General features: G+C 38.8%; 1 long non-coding RNA gene across 1 annotated transcript; it reads left to right on the top strand.

The window, feature by feature from the left end:
• The first annotated feature begins 148 nt into the window (after positions 1–148).
• Positions 149–8,829, top strand: LOC137192316 (uncharacterized). Its single transcript, XR_010930559.1, has 3 exons — positions 149–4,139; positions 5,081–5,153; positions 8,463–8,829. It is a non-coding gene; the product is annotated as an uncharacterized lncRNA (long non-coding RNA).
• Positions 8,830–15,613: the final 6,784 nt, after the last annotated feature.

Here is a 15,613-nt window from a genome sequence, read left to right as displayed (position 1 = left end):
TGTCATAATTGTAATAACTAATCAGTGGCAAATTACATATCTTTCAGTTGACAAACAGGCTACTATGGTGGTTTCAAAGCTGTATTCATTATTATTGAGTCATTTAACATGAAAACATTTTAAAGAAAGAAAAAAGACAGTGATTTTTATATAAAAATACTCCAAAAAATGTTTTTTTTAACATATATTTGGCATGAAACAAGAGGAAATTGAACAATTTATACAGGGACACAACTAGAACTGAAAAATGTATTTTTTTTATTTCATTGTGCCTTCAAGTAAAAATACTTCCTCTCAAAATGGTGAAAACAAAGCACGACAGAGGCCCCATGTCTGAGCCCCCAAATCACTAAATCCACCCGTCAGTACTCCAAGGCGAAACATAGAGAGGATTTTTTGGTACACTAGAGAAATGACAACTCCTGCTGGCCTTTTAGAAATCTTGGTCTTTCTGTTTGTGCTAAAGCACCATGTTAAATGGTTTACAAAGCAACACTCTAAATACAAAAGATACCAAACATAATGATACTGGATCTCACCCACTAACCTGTCAGACAAGCCTACAACTTCCCAGAAGCTGAAGTGCACATGCTATCTGACACTTTTACTTTGTGACCCATGTGATTTTTCTTCTGGTGAAATGCACTCCACTATCAGTAGCATCATGCCAGGTGCTGTTTTGAAGATACATCATTGCAGAAATTGAGCTGCACAGAAAAGGGGCCATAGGTGGCAGAGTGCACTGTGTTATGGAGCAGTTAATCTCTGTCAGAATCTTTATTTGAAATGAAGAATCCATCCCTGCTGTTTGCTTTGGATTCTTCAAGGGTGGGACCAGTATACAATATCCTGACAGTCAAACACCTTGTCCAGTTGGCAGATTAGTAGGATTCAGCAGGAATATGCACAAAGTATGCCCTGGATAACATAGATCATAGAAAAACAAGAGAAGAACCAAACCAGCTGGGTGTATGGCCCTCTTAGTGCCGACCTCATGTTATACACTGTGATGTGGCAAAGAAGGAAAACCAATCACACGGGGCCATTTTAGAATGGAAATTGTGTCTACGTTAGAGGAACAGGACATTTAGTTGTAACGTTAGGACAATGATCTGCAATCAGTGTCCTTTTGTTGAATGCTGCTCTACACTGTATGCCTGATTAAGCCACTTCTTGAACTGCCTGCATAGTTTTTACCTATTGTGCAGTTGATTTATTTCATACTTATTCAATACTATATACTTACTCTACTTACAATACTACTAACATACTTACTCAGCTTAGTTAAACAATATTTTTCCAGCTACATGGCTGGACTGTAAGCTGCCAATTTAGAACGGAAAGTAACTGGAAGAAAAACAGATGCAACTGAAAAGCTCATCCAGTTATATCACTTTAATAACAGCATTCTGCTGTGGCTTTAATGAGGTCTGAAGAAGGCCTCTTTGGGTCAGTACATACAATAAGACTTACAATTTTAAGTACATAAACACACAGTTGCACATGGACGTAAAAGGGCCCGCATCCACAGGCACAAAAACCCTTTGGTTAGGTTTAGGAAAAGATCATAGTATGGGTTAAAATAAGTATTTTGTTAGTGTTACGGAAACATGGTTTGGGTGATTATTTTCTTAAGGTTAGAAGACCTATGTTGTCTTTGTTACAATAGGTTAGGGGACAATCGTTTTAAAACACAGGTTTGACTTGCCATCTCCCACAACAAAGTCCAATGTTTTGTTGACCTGTCCATGAACTCATCTGAACTCCTTATTTGCTTCCGTCTTAATAACTAAAGCCAATAGAAGGCTTCTGTCACTTGAATGTAAATATATGTCATTTTGGGCCACTTGCATTGACAACTGATCCTGTTGTCATCCTGATAGTCTGGAAAACTCCCAGTTACCCGCTGAAATGTTTCCCAGGAAACATGAGCAGAGTTTGGCAAGAATTCCTGAGAACTCATTGACTCAACAAAACTCATTGACTTGCAAGGTTTGGCATACAGCACTTGAAATGTAGCTGTAAACAAACAAACACACAAACATAAAGAAGCAGAGTCAGAGCGTCTCCATGAGAGCCTCATCGACCCGTCTTCAGACTGTAGCTTCAGGCTGAAGTTTTCAGAGACATCACTGACTGTTTACTGTTTTGGTGCTATGTGGAGAAGGAGTACTCTAAAAAGGCTCTCTAGCAGTTGCAGACATCCAGGTCTACCTACTTGTGTGAGCTCACTTTCTTAGCTATGACACACATAAAGACCAAACAGAGAAACCAACTTCAACTGGAGAGAAGTATCATTACAGCTGTTGCCGCTATTCAACCCAAGTTACAGAAGATCCTAAGTAGCAGACAAGTGTAAGTGTTTCACTGATGGCTACACAGCACCTCTCACTACACACACACACATACACACACCATAAGTGCAGATGCTTGGATTAAGACCCCTTTACCACAACACACCCACATGACATACAGAGTGAGGATGCTTTGCTTGGAACACACACCTTCTCCTCTGCCTCTAAAGACAGACAGCACTAATGGATTTAATTATATAAAAGTCATTGAAATCTCATATTCATGTTTTTGTTTTTGTTTTTGAAGAGTGTATAAATATGCTATTTTGTCAACCTGTTCTCACTCCAAGCTTGTCACATACGGAAGCTTGGTCAGGACTGCTTGGCATCACTTTTTAACACGCTGGGTACCTCTTTAGCATCATTTCAACGTGCAGACTTCTATAGAACTCCCACAACATCTGAAATTGACGCCATGAGACTGATGACGTCGATAGAAGGTGACAAATTTCCATATTTAGAGGAGGTGGGTTGAGGCAGGTTGAGGCAGGCTGGGTGAATGGCTAGATAGATGGCAAAAAGTGGACTTCCCGTTTCCAGTGGCAACTGTCACGTTTCCAACCAAGATGGGACAGTTTTTTTAAAAAACCGTAAATATGATTGTCGTGGTGTTTACTGTTGCCTTGATGATGGAGGTTGCATAACTTTTAGGAAGCAATAACACCACGGGGGTCCTCAGGACCGCTCAAAATATACAAGAGTTCCAGTAGCATCCCATAAAGGTTGAGGTTTCCATGTTCCATGTATTCATATATTATATGAATATTGGTCATATTCCTCCTGCATACTTTGTGACAGTCTGAGTACTTGCACTTGAGACATTAGTCAGCTATGTCAGTATATTTATTACTGTCGTGCTCCAAAATGTATAGTCTATGTGGTGTGTCTCTAGGTGTCAAAAAAGGAATTAAATGTTGATGTGCCCTTAACTTTTTTCAGTGTGCATTGATTGTGATGAACTCAGATGTACTCTTGTTGATTATGTAATTGATTATGGATTAGTACCAGGTGTGAAATGGGTGTATATATAAGGCTGTATCTTTAACTTGCCTTGAGAAGGACCTAATGTAGTTGAAACGTGGATTATATAGTAAAATTGTTGGAGTTTAGTGTGCGGTTGTGTTCCCTTTGATATACAGTATGCTATTGCCATGACCAGCACCTAGTTTCCAGTGTGCATTCATCAGACAACTCTTAGGGCCAAATCCACAAAGAATGGATCATGTGCTTTAATAGCACCGTGAATTGTGCAGCATTTGCAACTGTAATCTGCCCCGTTTTAAGGTCCTTTCCACAAAAGATTTTGTGCCAACAATATACCAGCACAAACACACCCATAAAGTTTTGCAGCTGAGTGCAATTTGCCCTTGTTGTGCGTCTGATTGATTGAGTGGAGCGGTTTTCAGTGTTGCAAGCTTTTCTCCACGTCAGCACACAGATTGGTCCATAATGAAAACTGCAGACAGCACAAAATGGCATGTCTTTAATTAGCAGAGGTGCACACACACAGAGCCCTCCACAATGACAAACCAACTTTCATGTATTTTGCATTTCTTACTTTTGCATCTCTAACATAATCTACTGAAATATTTATCAAAATAGGCTACAGCTATTAATGTGTCACTGAATGTATCCGGGATTTCACAGAAACATCAGTACTGATGTTCTGTTTGTTGCCCACAGCTGGGAAAGTGCGTCTCCAAACTGAGAAAGAGGCTGTGCACATTTATGCATGCAGCACATCAGCAGTAACTTCATCAACATCGGATCGGACAGGATCTGACAGTAATTAATGTTCTGTGTTCTGCTGCACATCTACACAGATCAGCTGTTACACACAGATTGAGGTTTATACTGTGGAATTGTTTGTAATAAAGCAGACCTTTATGGATGAATCCTGAGCTCCATCGGTGCTGTCAGGACATTTTTATTCAGTATCATTCAAGCCTCAGAAGCTTGACGATTTGAAGAGAGACAGACAGAGATCGAGAGAGAGAGAGTGAGTGAGGGGTGAGTGTGTGCGCAGGTAACACCAACTATCTAAAGACGCTGATAACTCCACCCTAATTGCATGTAGCAATTAGTGCTGGTCTTTGTGAATTAGACTGTTTTTGCAACAAGGCTTACTTGCATAGAAAGGGGCCCATTTACATACATGTAAATGACACAGACGTACCATGACACTATTTGCTTGGCAGCGCAGATTGTGGTGCATTTCACCCTTTGCAGCTTTGCTTTGTGAATTACACGCTATCTTTTTGTCTTGTCAATCCTTTTGTGGATTTGGCCCTGAGTGTATTTAGCACTGTCATCCTCCATCACCCAGAAGACCAGTAAGAACTCTCTCTGCTTCACCTCTTTATTTCCCATCTCACAGAGGGAAAAACAGTTGTTTCTACACTGTGTAAATGTTACTAAATGAATGTTTTTCTCGGTTGAGAATGAAGACGGTTAGACACATGACACAGTATGTGTGTAAATAAATAATAAATAACATATTTTGGAATTTTTGTATTTTTATCATGAGCAAAGGAACGTACAGTATATCAGGAACTGACTTTTTAAAGTGTACACCATTAGTTTTGACATTATTGTGTGCATCTTTGAAGAATTCAAGTTCTCCCTGTCTTACACAACATCTTATACAGTACAATATTTTTAAAGTACTGAACTAAAATGACTTCACTTGACTTCAGAGTACCTCTTGGTGTCTGGGTATCTTGCAGAGACTCTATTCATTCCCAAATCCTTCATCTGATGATGCAAACTCAGGCCAACCAGCAGCAAGAAAGACACATGGTAAGACACGCAATCGTCCTCTTCAGCAATAAAATAGTGACACTGTAACCATGAAAACTAAAATTACACATTGTAGCCGGGCAGAATAAAAGACTTTGTTACCAGGAAAACTTTCTTGCTTCTACTTGACACATGGCAGCATTGTCAGGGGTAGAAACTGGAATGGTGAATACAGACAGCATTGACAGAGTAGTACTGTCAGTATACAGTATAAGCTTGTCACAGTTCAATTGACATTGAACTGTTTCTGCTATATTGTCCCAGTCAATGTGAACCCTGAGGAGAAATCTATGACTTTGCTCTCTTTTTAAATTTCTTTTCCAATATGTACAACTCATACGAGAACGCTGTAGATTGATGTGAGTCGATGTATCCTGTCAAAATCTGGTGGCAACTCTGCTTCATTTTCAATCTTAAAGTATATAGCTGGCGATTTTCTTTATTTTTCTTATGGTCAACAAATCTCATGTGCAGAGCCAAACCAACAATGAACTCATCCTACTTACAAGTATTGTGTGTGTATCCAAATCCTCATATATGTTATTCCTCTGTGCTGTAGACCTCCGTTGGCATCCAAAATCTATTAAAAACACATCAGTGAGCCATGTTCTTTCATTATAAAGAACGTGGTCATGTTAGTTTGTTTAGAAACAGCTCCAGAGACTAATAACAGCGATCACGTTTTCAGTCTCCGGAGAGTTCAGTGCAAAGTCAAGAGACGTAGGACAACAAGCTAGTGAAGCTCTGCAAACGGAACTGCGTACTCGCGCATGCGCAAGTGGCATCTGCCGTGCAAGGAACTTCCCTCCTGAGAGTTACAATCTTATTGCTGTTATTACTCTTCGGAGCCGCTTCTAAACAAACTACAGTAATCACTCTCTTTAGGGATAAGAAACACGTCACCCAGTGCAGCGGTGTGACTCATTGATATGAGTTTAATCATTTTCAGACAACAACGGAGGTCTACAGCACAGAGGAATACGATATATCAGACTTTGGATACACACACAATACTTATAAGTAAATTGAGTTCATTGTTGGCTCAGCTGACTGAATTTAGCATAATCATCTGTTGACAATGACAAGAAAAGGAATTCATGCTCTGCCTAAATTCAGTATTTTACTGAGAACAACATTTACATGATGAATTGGCAGACCGAAATATTCTAATAAATATCCCAAAGGCTGAATTTGAGAGATAATATATCACCTAGTGTTAAGTGTGGTGCCGGGACCACTTGACATTTCTGTCATATAAAAGCAGGGAGGAATGCTGTGCTTCAGCAGTTATTCAGGACACTGAATATTAAGAGGAAGCAGGAGTTGGAGATGTTCTTCGGTTGCATAGAGAGGCTTGCGAGGTTTGTCTATGTTGTAATCTTTGCTAACAAACCGGAGAAGATTAATCAATCTATTATACATGAAACAACAATGGATTCATTGTAGGTTATAGACTCATTTTGGACAGAAACAGGGTCATCTCATGCATACAAAGTTGTATTAAAATTGTTAAATGCACAAATTTAAATGCAATGACGAGCTGGTTGGTTATTGTGTCCTACATTATGCCCCAGAATGTTCCCACTCTTCCCACACCTCCATTAGAGGTTAGACTGCAAGTGAAGCTAGTGAAATGAATGATGACATTTTTCCAAAAATACATGCAAAGATGGATTTGCAGTACTTAAGAGTCACTGCTCAAGTTGAAATCTGCTCCCCACTGAGTGCTTCCTAGCTGCAAACCCTGGCAAGCCGCATTATTATCACAATTGTCCAGGTCATGTGATGTAGTGGCCCTCTGATTTTAGAGACCTTCACAAGTCACAGGGTTCTGCTGTGGCCAATGTAGCCACTGATTGCTACCTGCTAACATGAGCAGTGGGTATTACCTGTGTGCTCACACCCTGATATCATGTATTCCTCTGTTGCAGACCTTCATTGTTGTCCAAAAACAATTCAAATGGATGCATGGATTGCTCCCACATACAATACACCATCCTGCTGCTGTCAATATTCAGTATCACACCAAATGTGTATAAATCTACAGCTGTAAATCGTCCCCAACAAACACACCATTTACTCCTCTTAGAGTAACTTTTGCTAATAACTACAGTGGCTGTTTCAGGAAATTACTAAGTCTTTTTTTTAAAAACAAAACTAAATGTTTGTGACCCATTTTTTAAGACTTATGTCTACAGTAATGCTTAAGGGCTGAGTGTAAGGGATGTTGGAAAGTTTGTAATACTCTTATGCTGAAATCCCTGATTTTTTGCACATTCAGAGTAGTGCAAACACAAAGCATCTAGTGAAGTTGGTTCACCCCATTAATGGAAATAAGTAAAGTTAATGTCAGTATATTGTATGATTTACTGTAGTAATAAAGTTAAGTATCTATGAGGGATATACTATAAATGATATATCAATAAAACATTAGGGATTGCAGGTTCAAGTTTAGGTGGGAACCTCAGCCTGCTTCACCTTTCTTATATTATCCAAAACATTTTGTTGTAGTGTAAATAAGTAAAAGTGATCCAATTTTTCTACAGTCTAAATAACAAGTGCAAAGTCTCAGGAGTGTTCTACAGTATGATTAAGTATATGAGACATTTCAACACAGATTGGAGCCACAGAATCAGGACATACAGGAGGCTGGAGGTAAGCATCACATTGATGCTGGTGGCTCTGAGAATGGTTGATGTGCTGCTTGCTCTCTATGTTAGAGTGCGTTATTGAGCAGGCGCAGCTTGCCTGTTTTGTAAAGTGGTGGGTGGTTGTGGTGGGCTGTGTGTGTGTGGAGGACCATATAGGAAGTAGCGTGAGGAGCTGAAGTGCATCACAGTAATACAACAATGGTAAAAAAAAAAAAAAACTGTTTTCCTGACTGTCTCTTGCTTTGGTGGAGGGTGTTCAGAGACTCTTTACTGGCCACTTTGCCATTGTGAATGTCCCTGGACAGCATGGAGAGAATATTGCCATGTGTGCAGCTGTTAGCCAGCAAGGTATCCTCCATCACCATGTCAACCTTGGTCCCTGCAACACAGACCTTCTCATAACACTGCTGGACACACTACATGGCATCCTCATTCCAGTCGAGCAGAGGGGTGGACCAGAGCAGCCCAGGTATGTTGTCATCTGGGACAACATAGTTGTACTGCTCTGTTCCGCAACTGGTTCATTGACCACCTACAATTTATTGCTCTATACCTCCCACCATATTCCTCATTCCTAAACCTCATTCAAGAGTTTTTTTCGGCATGGCGATGGGAGGTGTATGACTGCTATCCACTTGCATGCATGCTTTTTCTCCAGGCAATGAAGGCTGCATGTGGTGACGGTGATGTGGGGGCTTTTGGCGGACAGATCCATCACTCCAGAAAATATGTTCCCCGCTGTTTATCCAGGGAGAACATTGCTTGTGATGTAGATGAGGTGCTGTGGCCAGACCAAAATAGGAGGCAGGATGCAGCCTAATTTCTTTGTTCTTACTTTTGGCGTTTGTTTTTCTTTTTTGTGTTTAGAGTTTTGAAAAAAATAGCCGCTTTATTTATTTATTTTTATCTTAGTGAATATTTTTTTCTTAGTTTTCTCCTGTTGGGTATGTAAAGTCTTACATAACAAAACAAAAATGTTCCAAAATACATCTGCATAAAAAAAATACAATGCAATTTGGAAAAAAATAAAAATGTTTTTGTTACTGTATTGCATGTATGTGTGTTTATTTTTATATATTTGAGTAGATATACATTACTGTAACAATCCTTTATAACCTGCTACAGTGTAACACTGAAAATGCAAAAGGCATAAACCTACTGGTAAGATATTTGTAGTTGTGTTTTATGTTGAGCACATCAGTGTGTTGTTGTTTAGTATAAAGATCTATTCATACGATACCATGTGTATGTCATTTTTATGAACAAAAACATTTTAGAAAGAGTTAAAACAGTTTTGAATGCAGTGTTTGCTTTTGCTAGAGATTTGTAGAGTTTTGCATTTTGTGTTTGAAATACTAATTCTAGATGTCAAGGGCTCCTAGTTTAATACATTCAAATACCTGTAGGAAGCAGAAATACTCCCAACAAATTATTTTTTTGGACATTAATACTATATTTACCTGTAACACCTCAGTTTCCTTAACTGTAAGACATCAGTGTGGTTACACAGATCCGGTTTCATCACTTTTACCACTCGCCAATGTCCATGTCCATTAGCCAACGCTGACCACTGTGCACTACAGGCTCCACCTTGAATAATTCAGAACATTAAGGAATGAAAACTCTCAGCCAGATTTAATGAATTAATCTGACAGGTTATAACAAAGTGAGTTTTCATGCGCAGACAGGTTCTCCAGGCTCATTTGCAGAGGTGAGCGGAGCCAAATTGAGGTCAGGAAAAAGGTAGTGATGTTATCAGCCAATTCATCTCCTTTCAATGAGCTTTTTAATTAAAAGAAAGAAAAGTCAGTTAAAGGTAGTCTTCTCATCCTGGATACTTGCTGAGACAGGAAAGGACTGCCATTTTAATGAAATCAATCAATTGATTTATCTGCAGTAACAATTAGTACAATTTGCTTTATGAAAATAGGGTCAGACATTTTATCAGTAAGGAGGATTTTGACAGGCGGTTGTATTAATTTATTGCTTGCTGATTTCTTTTTGCTGTTTCTCTACAGCTTTGGTAGAATAAGGTAGATAAATGGTAGAATTCTTCTTCCTGCAGCATAATTAGTTATATAAATCCAATAAATCCAAAAGTTTCTGTTGTTTCTGTTGTTTTCTTTCTGTCAGTAAGTGGAGCCATAATTAGTTCCAAATTATTAAATGTATCTTGTGGAGTTTTCCTTTAAACACATGGTTATGTTTTCATTTAGTGATTCAAGCAACAAACAAATGCATTCAGACAGATCAGATTAGGTTTTAAACAAGCCGACAGGGTAGCTAGATTATCTTAATACCTTAATTTGGAGTTAAAACTCAGACTGAGAGCACTTGAAATATTGGTAGTAATCCCTCATTGCACACAACTGGGCACAAACTACAGCAAGTACAACAGATCCAAGCTAAACCAGGAAGTTGGTCTGTAAACTGTGATAAAAACTGACAGTTTGGGTAATAATTTTACTATGTGCCTTAATTTTCTCTTCCAAAAAAGTTTGCTTAAAATCTATATGACCACTCATGTGTTCATGTTCATTATGGTGCAATGGTGACAATTACAGCATCTACACTCTGTTCAAGTTCAGTCAACTTGTCCATACTGTTACTCAACCTTTGGCTCATCATGTTAAGTCTCCCGCTATTGTTTGATTATCATGTGACCTGTTAATCTACATGCTTTTTCTGAGACAAACAGAATACAACCGTTAGGAACCCTGTTACTTAAATAGAGACAAAGCCCAGTAATACCATGTACTCAGGTACCACTACTAAACTGTGTGTGTAATGTGTAAACTCTCATGGAGTGCCTTTATCACTACAATGTGTGGTCACAACTAAGTGGTACATAATGAATTCTACATGTTGTTCACTGGGATACACGCTGCACCAATACTGTACAAGTACTTTGAAAAAAAAAACATCTCATGAGTATATGCAGAAAACAAATCCTATTCGAGCTCCTGAAACTTTTAGGAAAATGTTGTGGATGTATGTCACTCCATAAGACCACATGAAGAAATATGTCCAGACTGTTTAAGTACTAAGTAGAACGAACCACTGACCATTAGATTTCAATTTACACTGTCTCCTTATATCTATAAACTCGTGTATTGTCATATCCTATTCAGTTTATTCATTTTGTTTTACTGTGAATATTCAGCATTTTGGAATTAAGCTACTTATCTCTCTTCCTGCAAACTTCCAGTGGTGCTTACTTACAATGAGAACAGACTCTGTGTTTCTAACAAGGTGTCAGGTTAATGTCCTTACTCCAGATGTCGCAGAGAATTGTTATTACCAGAGAGACGTTCAGGTCTTGACTTTGAAAATGTCACCTAGGGCAGAAGCACAATTTATCAAGCTTGCCAACAACTTAGCTGTCGTTTTAACCTTTAGCAACGACCAGAAATACTGGCATGCAACAGTTTAGGCCTTGAAATCAGATGTTTTGAGGACTTTTAATGGAAAATGTCTTCTCAAATCAAACGAAAGCTTAAAAAACTGTTTGTGGACAGTGAGAATTTACAATGAGGAAACCAAATTTTGCTGTCTTCAAACAGCATATATCTTCTCGCAGACAAACAGTATGATTTCAGAGAAGTGACTCAGTTCATGGGTCAAGTTTGGTACCAATCAAAAGTCTAAATATTTTTCACAAATCACTAAGTGGACCTTGAGTTAAGATTGTTTGTCGAGTGCTGTTTCCAAGGTCAAGAATAAACTGCATTTTATCAGAAGTTACAGTCTCTCTACCAACATTACATTGATAAAATACACACCAGGAGGAATGGGTCAATATAATGTTCAAGTCAGGGCTGGGACTTCACCCCTGCACAGTACACTGTGATAACAAGCAAGATGGTTCATTTTGTCCAGCGGATTAAAGAAAAATCCCCAACTTTATTTGCAGTGGTACAAAGAAATATATTAAGTTCTCCCACTTGATAATGATACCTGGCAACCAGCCTCAGCTCATCTACTGAGCGAGAGTTTGAACTTACTACGGGGTAAACCAATCATCGAGTTGGAACGCACATCACAAAACTAAATCAAATGAAATGTATTGATGCCTAGATTGTGCCTTTATAATTAAGTTTAGGGTTGCAGCTAATGATTGTTTTCATGCTCAATTACTCTGCTGATTACTTTCACGACTGGTTTGGTCCACAGGATGTTGGAATGTAGTGAGGAATGCCTGTTGTAGTTTCTCACAGACCAGGATGATATCTTTGAGTGTTCAAGGCCCAACGATATTTGATTTGTTCATCATAAGTCTAATTGTGTTTTCAGACAAAAGGCAATACAATTTTTTTGAGATGGTATGATTGCATGTATTAATGCAAGGAGAACATTTTCTTTGCTTGCTGTTTGAACACCCATAAGAGTGCTAGTGAGTATTCACACATCCAGGGCTGAGGCTGAAGAACGTCTGGTATTTTTGCTTTTAAAAGTGACCTTTAAGATTAATCGACTTTCTAAATTTTTGACAGTTGGTTTTCTAAGCAAAAAATGTAGATAGTATGCACATCCAACCCCAAGTGAGTCCAAGCAGAGGACAAAAAGCAGCAACGAAGGAAAAAGAGAGGCAGTCTGTTGTCTGACCTTGCAAGTCAAAACTTTGCATTAATAAATATTTGGGAGTTTGCAAATTTTCATGTGTGCACAGCTTCTCATTTTCTGTTTTCTGCCAAATGAGTTGATTGATCAACTAGGTGTTTTAATTTTATTTAGAACCATGTATATCATTAGATTAAGTTGAGTTGAATTGAGTAAAGTCAACTTGATAACTTACTGATGCTGCACTACTGTACTATTTCTTTTTTTACTTTTTTCTTTTATGTTGTTGATGTTGTGTGCAGTGAGGTTTTTATATTGATGTTGTCATGTCTCCCTATGTTTATCTGTTTATATTTGAAAAAATGTACAAGCTCTATTTACAACATTTTAATGTTTCTACATGCATCACTGCCATCCTCTATCAGCCTTTTTCTTAATGTAAGATGCATTTTTGCAAACAGTGTACAAAGGGAGGAAACCTTCACACATGTTAAAATGAGGAGTTTTTAAAGCCTTTATATAGGACAACATGGGAAGAAGAGGAATTCAAAATCATTGCACTAAAAAAAATATCAAATATGTTGTACACAATAGGCTCAGTCTGTCAAGCTTTTTTTACAAGGGATTTAGTATTTAGAGGATATTGAAGGATAAGGACAATGGCTTTTATGAAGAAGCAATTTAACTGCTGTGTTTTTAAAAAAATAATGTCTGGAAATAATTTTTTTCCAGGAGCAACATCATTACAGTTCCCTTTCATCTCCTTCCCAAATAACAATGAGCGTACTACCAAAAAGACAGAAACAGTACAACAGCACTAAAATTCTGTCAGAACTAAAATGCACTAGCACTCCACAAACATCGTCAGAAGCTTGTTACCATGTTGTCCATGGGTGTGTTTGCTGACAGTCATACAGTATATCCTGTCTCTCCTCACCATCTGTTGTCATGATAGGCATTATGCAAAGGCGGACCTTTCGCTGAGTGGCACGGAGATAAGACAGGATACTGTATGCGACGGGGGGGAAAACGATGCAAAGCCACCTCACCATGTAGCACATCTCATTACCCTGGCCTCCCTGTCGACAACGGGATCATAATTAATCTTCATTGAGCCACTGGGCTGTCCAGCTGACAGGCTAAATGATCGGGGCGGTAGAGGAGCTGGATGACAATGTCCTCCAATGTGACGTTAAAGTAGGATTCAGTGGAGTCTGATAGCAGATTGAGGAAACATGTTGCTTACAGGGACTGTTGACTCTTCAAGGAGATACAAAGCAGAGCAACAACAAAGGGTTCAGTGGTTTGACTCCCATGGGCATTACTATTATTATTATCAGTATGGAAGTATTACTGCAATGATATGCAATATATAAACACCATGGCAGAACAATTTAATTTAATGTAATGAAAGTTTAAATCTGAATCCAGTGGGTCACCAAACTTCTCAGCGCTGAGATGCTGAGAAGTTTTCTATCTCCCAAAAAAGTGTAGGCATGGCAACCCACTCATTTGATTTAAATATAAAATAATTTATTCCAGCCTCTATCTCCCCAGACAAAAAAGATTCAGGGATTTGTTTACATCCTGGCAGTAGCCAGAGGGTGATCAATTCACCAAATCGATTGTAACTCCTTTTGAGCTCATTGCTTTATTGCATTGCAAAACAGCCTGGAGAAAAACAATTTATTCCACCAGTAATGGCATGCATGCATACATATACTGTGATTTCTGCACAACTCATATTCACTGAAGCTTTCAGACTGTTTGACAGACCTTCAAAAAAAAAGCTGTCGAATGAAATGTTTGAGCTGCAATCGCCTTCAAGGTGCCAGATGCATGAAAATCTGTCCAGACTAAAAATCTCAAAATGCACGAAACAAAAATACAGCCCTTAGCTTAGATATACACACTGTGTATGTGATGTTTACACATTGTCTTTGTTTCATTAATTCTGATCACTGTGAAACTGTCCATGTGCAAAAACCTAATGCTCATTCCCACAGGTAGCCATTAGTGGATGTCACAGATAGCTATTTAACCTGGCTTTAGTATAATCGTCATCATGGGCCGGAAAATCTGACTTGTTGGCACCTGTTATGTGAAGTATACTGTGAACTGTAATAGCTTATTTGATGGTACCTGCAATCAAAAAGGCTATTATTAAAAGGTCTTACGATAGAGAGGATAGAAAAAGGGAGGTGTAGCATGTCTTGGCACTGTGAGCCAACAGGTTTAAGTGCAAGTGTGGATGATAAGAATCCCACCCTGACTTCAGACCGGGACCATCACTTCTAACTCAGCAGGGACTACTACAGGCATGGACTGTTGTAACATATAGCCAGGGGAGTCAGCACTTATCACAAACCATTTAATACCTTAGTAACTCTTTTGGTTGACAAAATCCCTGCAGATTAGGAAAATTAGAGTGGGCTGGTTTGGTTTAGCTTTGTTCTGTCAGCAAAAAACTTACACATAATACATTTGTCCAAATATTCACTGAAAAAAGAGCAACACCAAAACAAAAGATAGAATTTCAACACTACAACGGTGCTTCAAGTGTTTGCACATACCACTGTAATATCAGATGCAAAAAAGGCAAGAATCTCAAGAAAAACATGTCAAAATGTTGTAATTGTACTACATAAGTTGTGCCTTTTTCTCTTGAACACTGCAGTATTGAAATGCCAAGAAGGCTGAACAAGAGACTGAATGAACGCAGACAACAGACAATACCAGCTGTCTGTGAACACCAGATTAAAACAGAATCAACTGGGAAAGGTTCAAAGGTCCTCGACGAAGAGTCAATGTACATCCTGATTCACTTATTTAATAATTTCATGTTCCCCAATCCTCGCATGACCCAGAAATTGATCCGGGCCATGAAGGACAATCCAATGGTCTTATTTCTGTCTGAATAACAAGGGAGATTCCCTGTAGAGGCTTGAGCTAGAATTCACAAGACCTTCACCGATACGTGCCTTTAAAGGTCCAGTGTGTAAGATCTAGTGACACCTAGTGGTAAAGTTGCAGATTGCAACCAACTGAATACCCCTCCCCTCCCCTTCCCCCTCCAAGCATCTAAAAAAATCTGCAGTGGATGCAAAACTCATGAAGAATGGGAAAGGCCGTCTCTAGAGCCGATGTTTGGTTTGTCTATTCTGGGTTACTGTAGAAACATGGTGGTGCAACATGGCGGCCTCTGTGGAAGGGGACCCGCTCCTTATGTAGCTATAAAGGGCACATTCT

The sequence above is a fragment of the Thunnus thynnus genome, chromosome 11, assembly GCF_963924715.1.
Source record: "Thunnus thynnus chromosome 11, fThuThy2.1, whole genome shotgun sequence".
Classification (NCBI taxonomy): Eukaryota; Metazoa; Chordata; class Actinopteri; order Scombriformes; family Scombridae; genus Thunnus; species Thunnus thynnus.
This window is presented reverse-complemented; position numbering and strand designations above follow the sequence as displayed.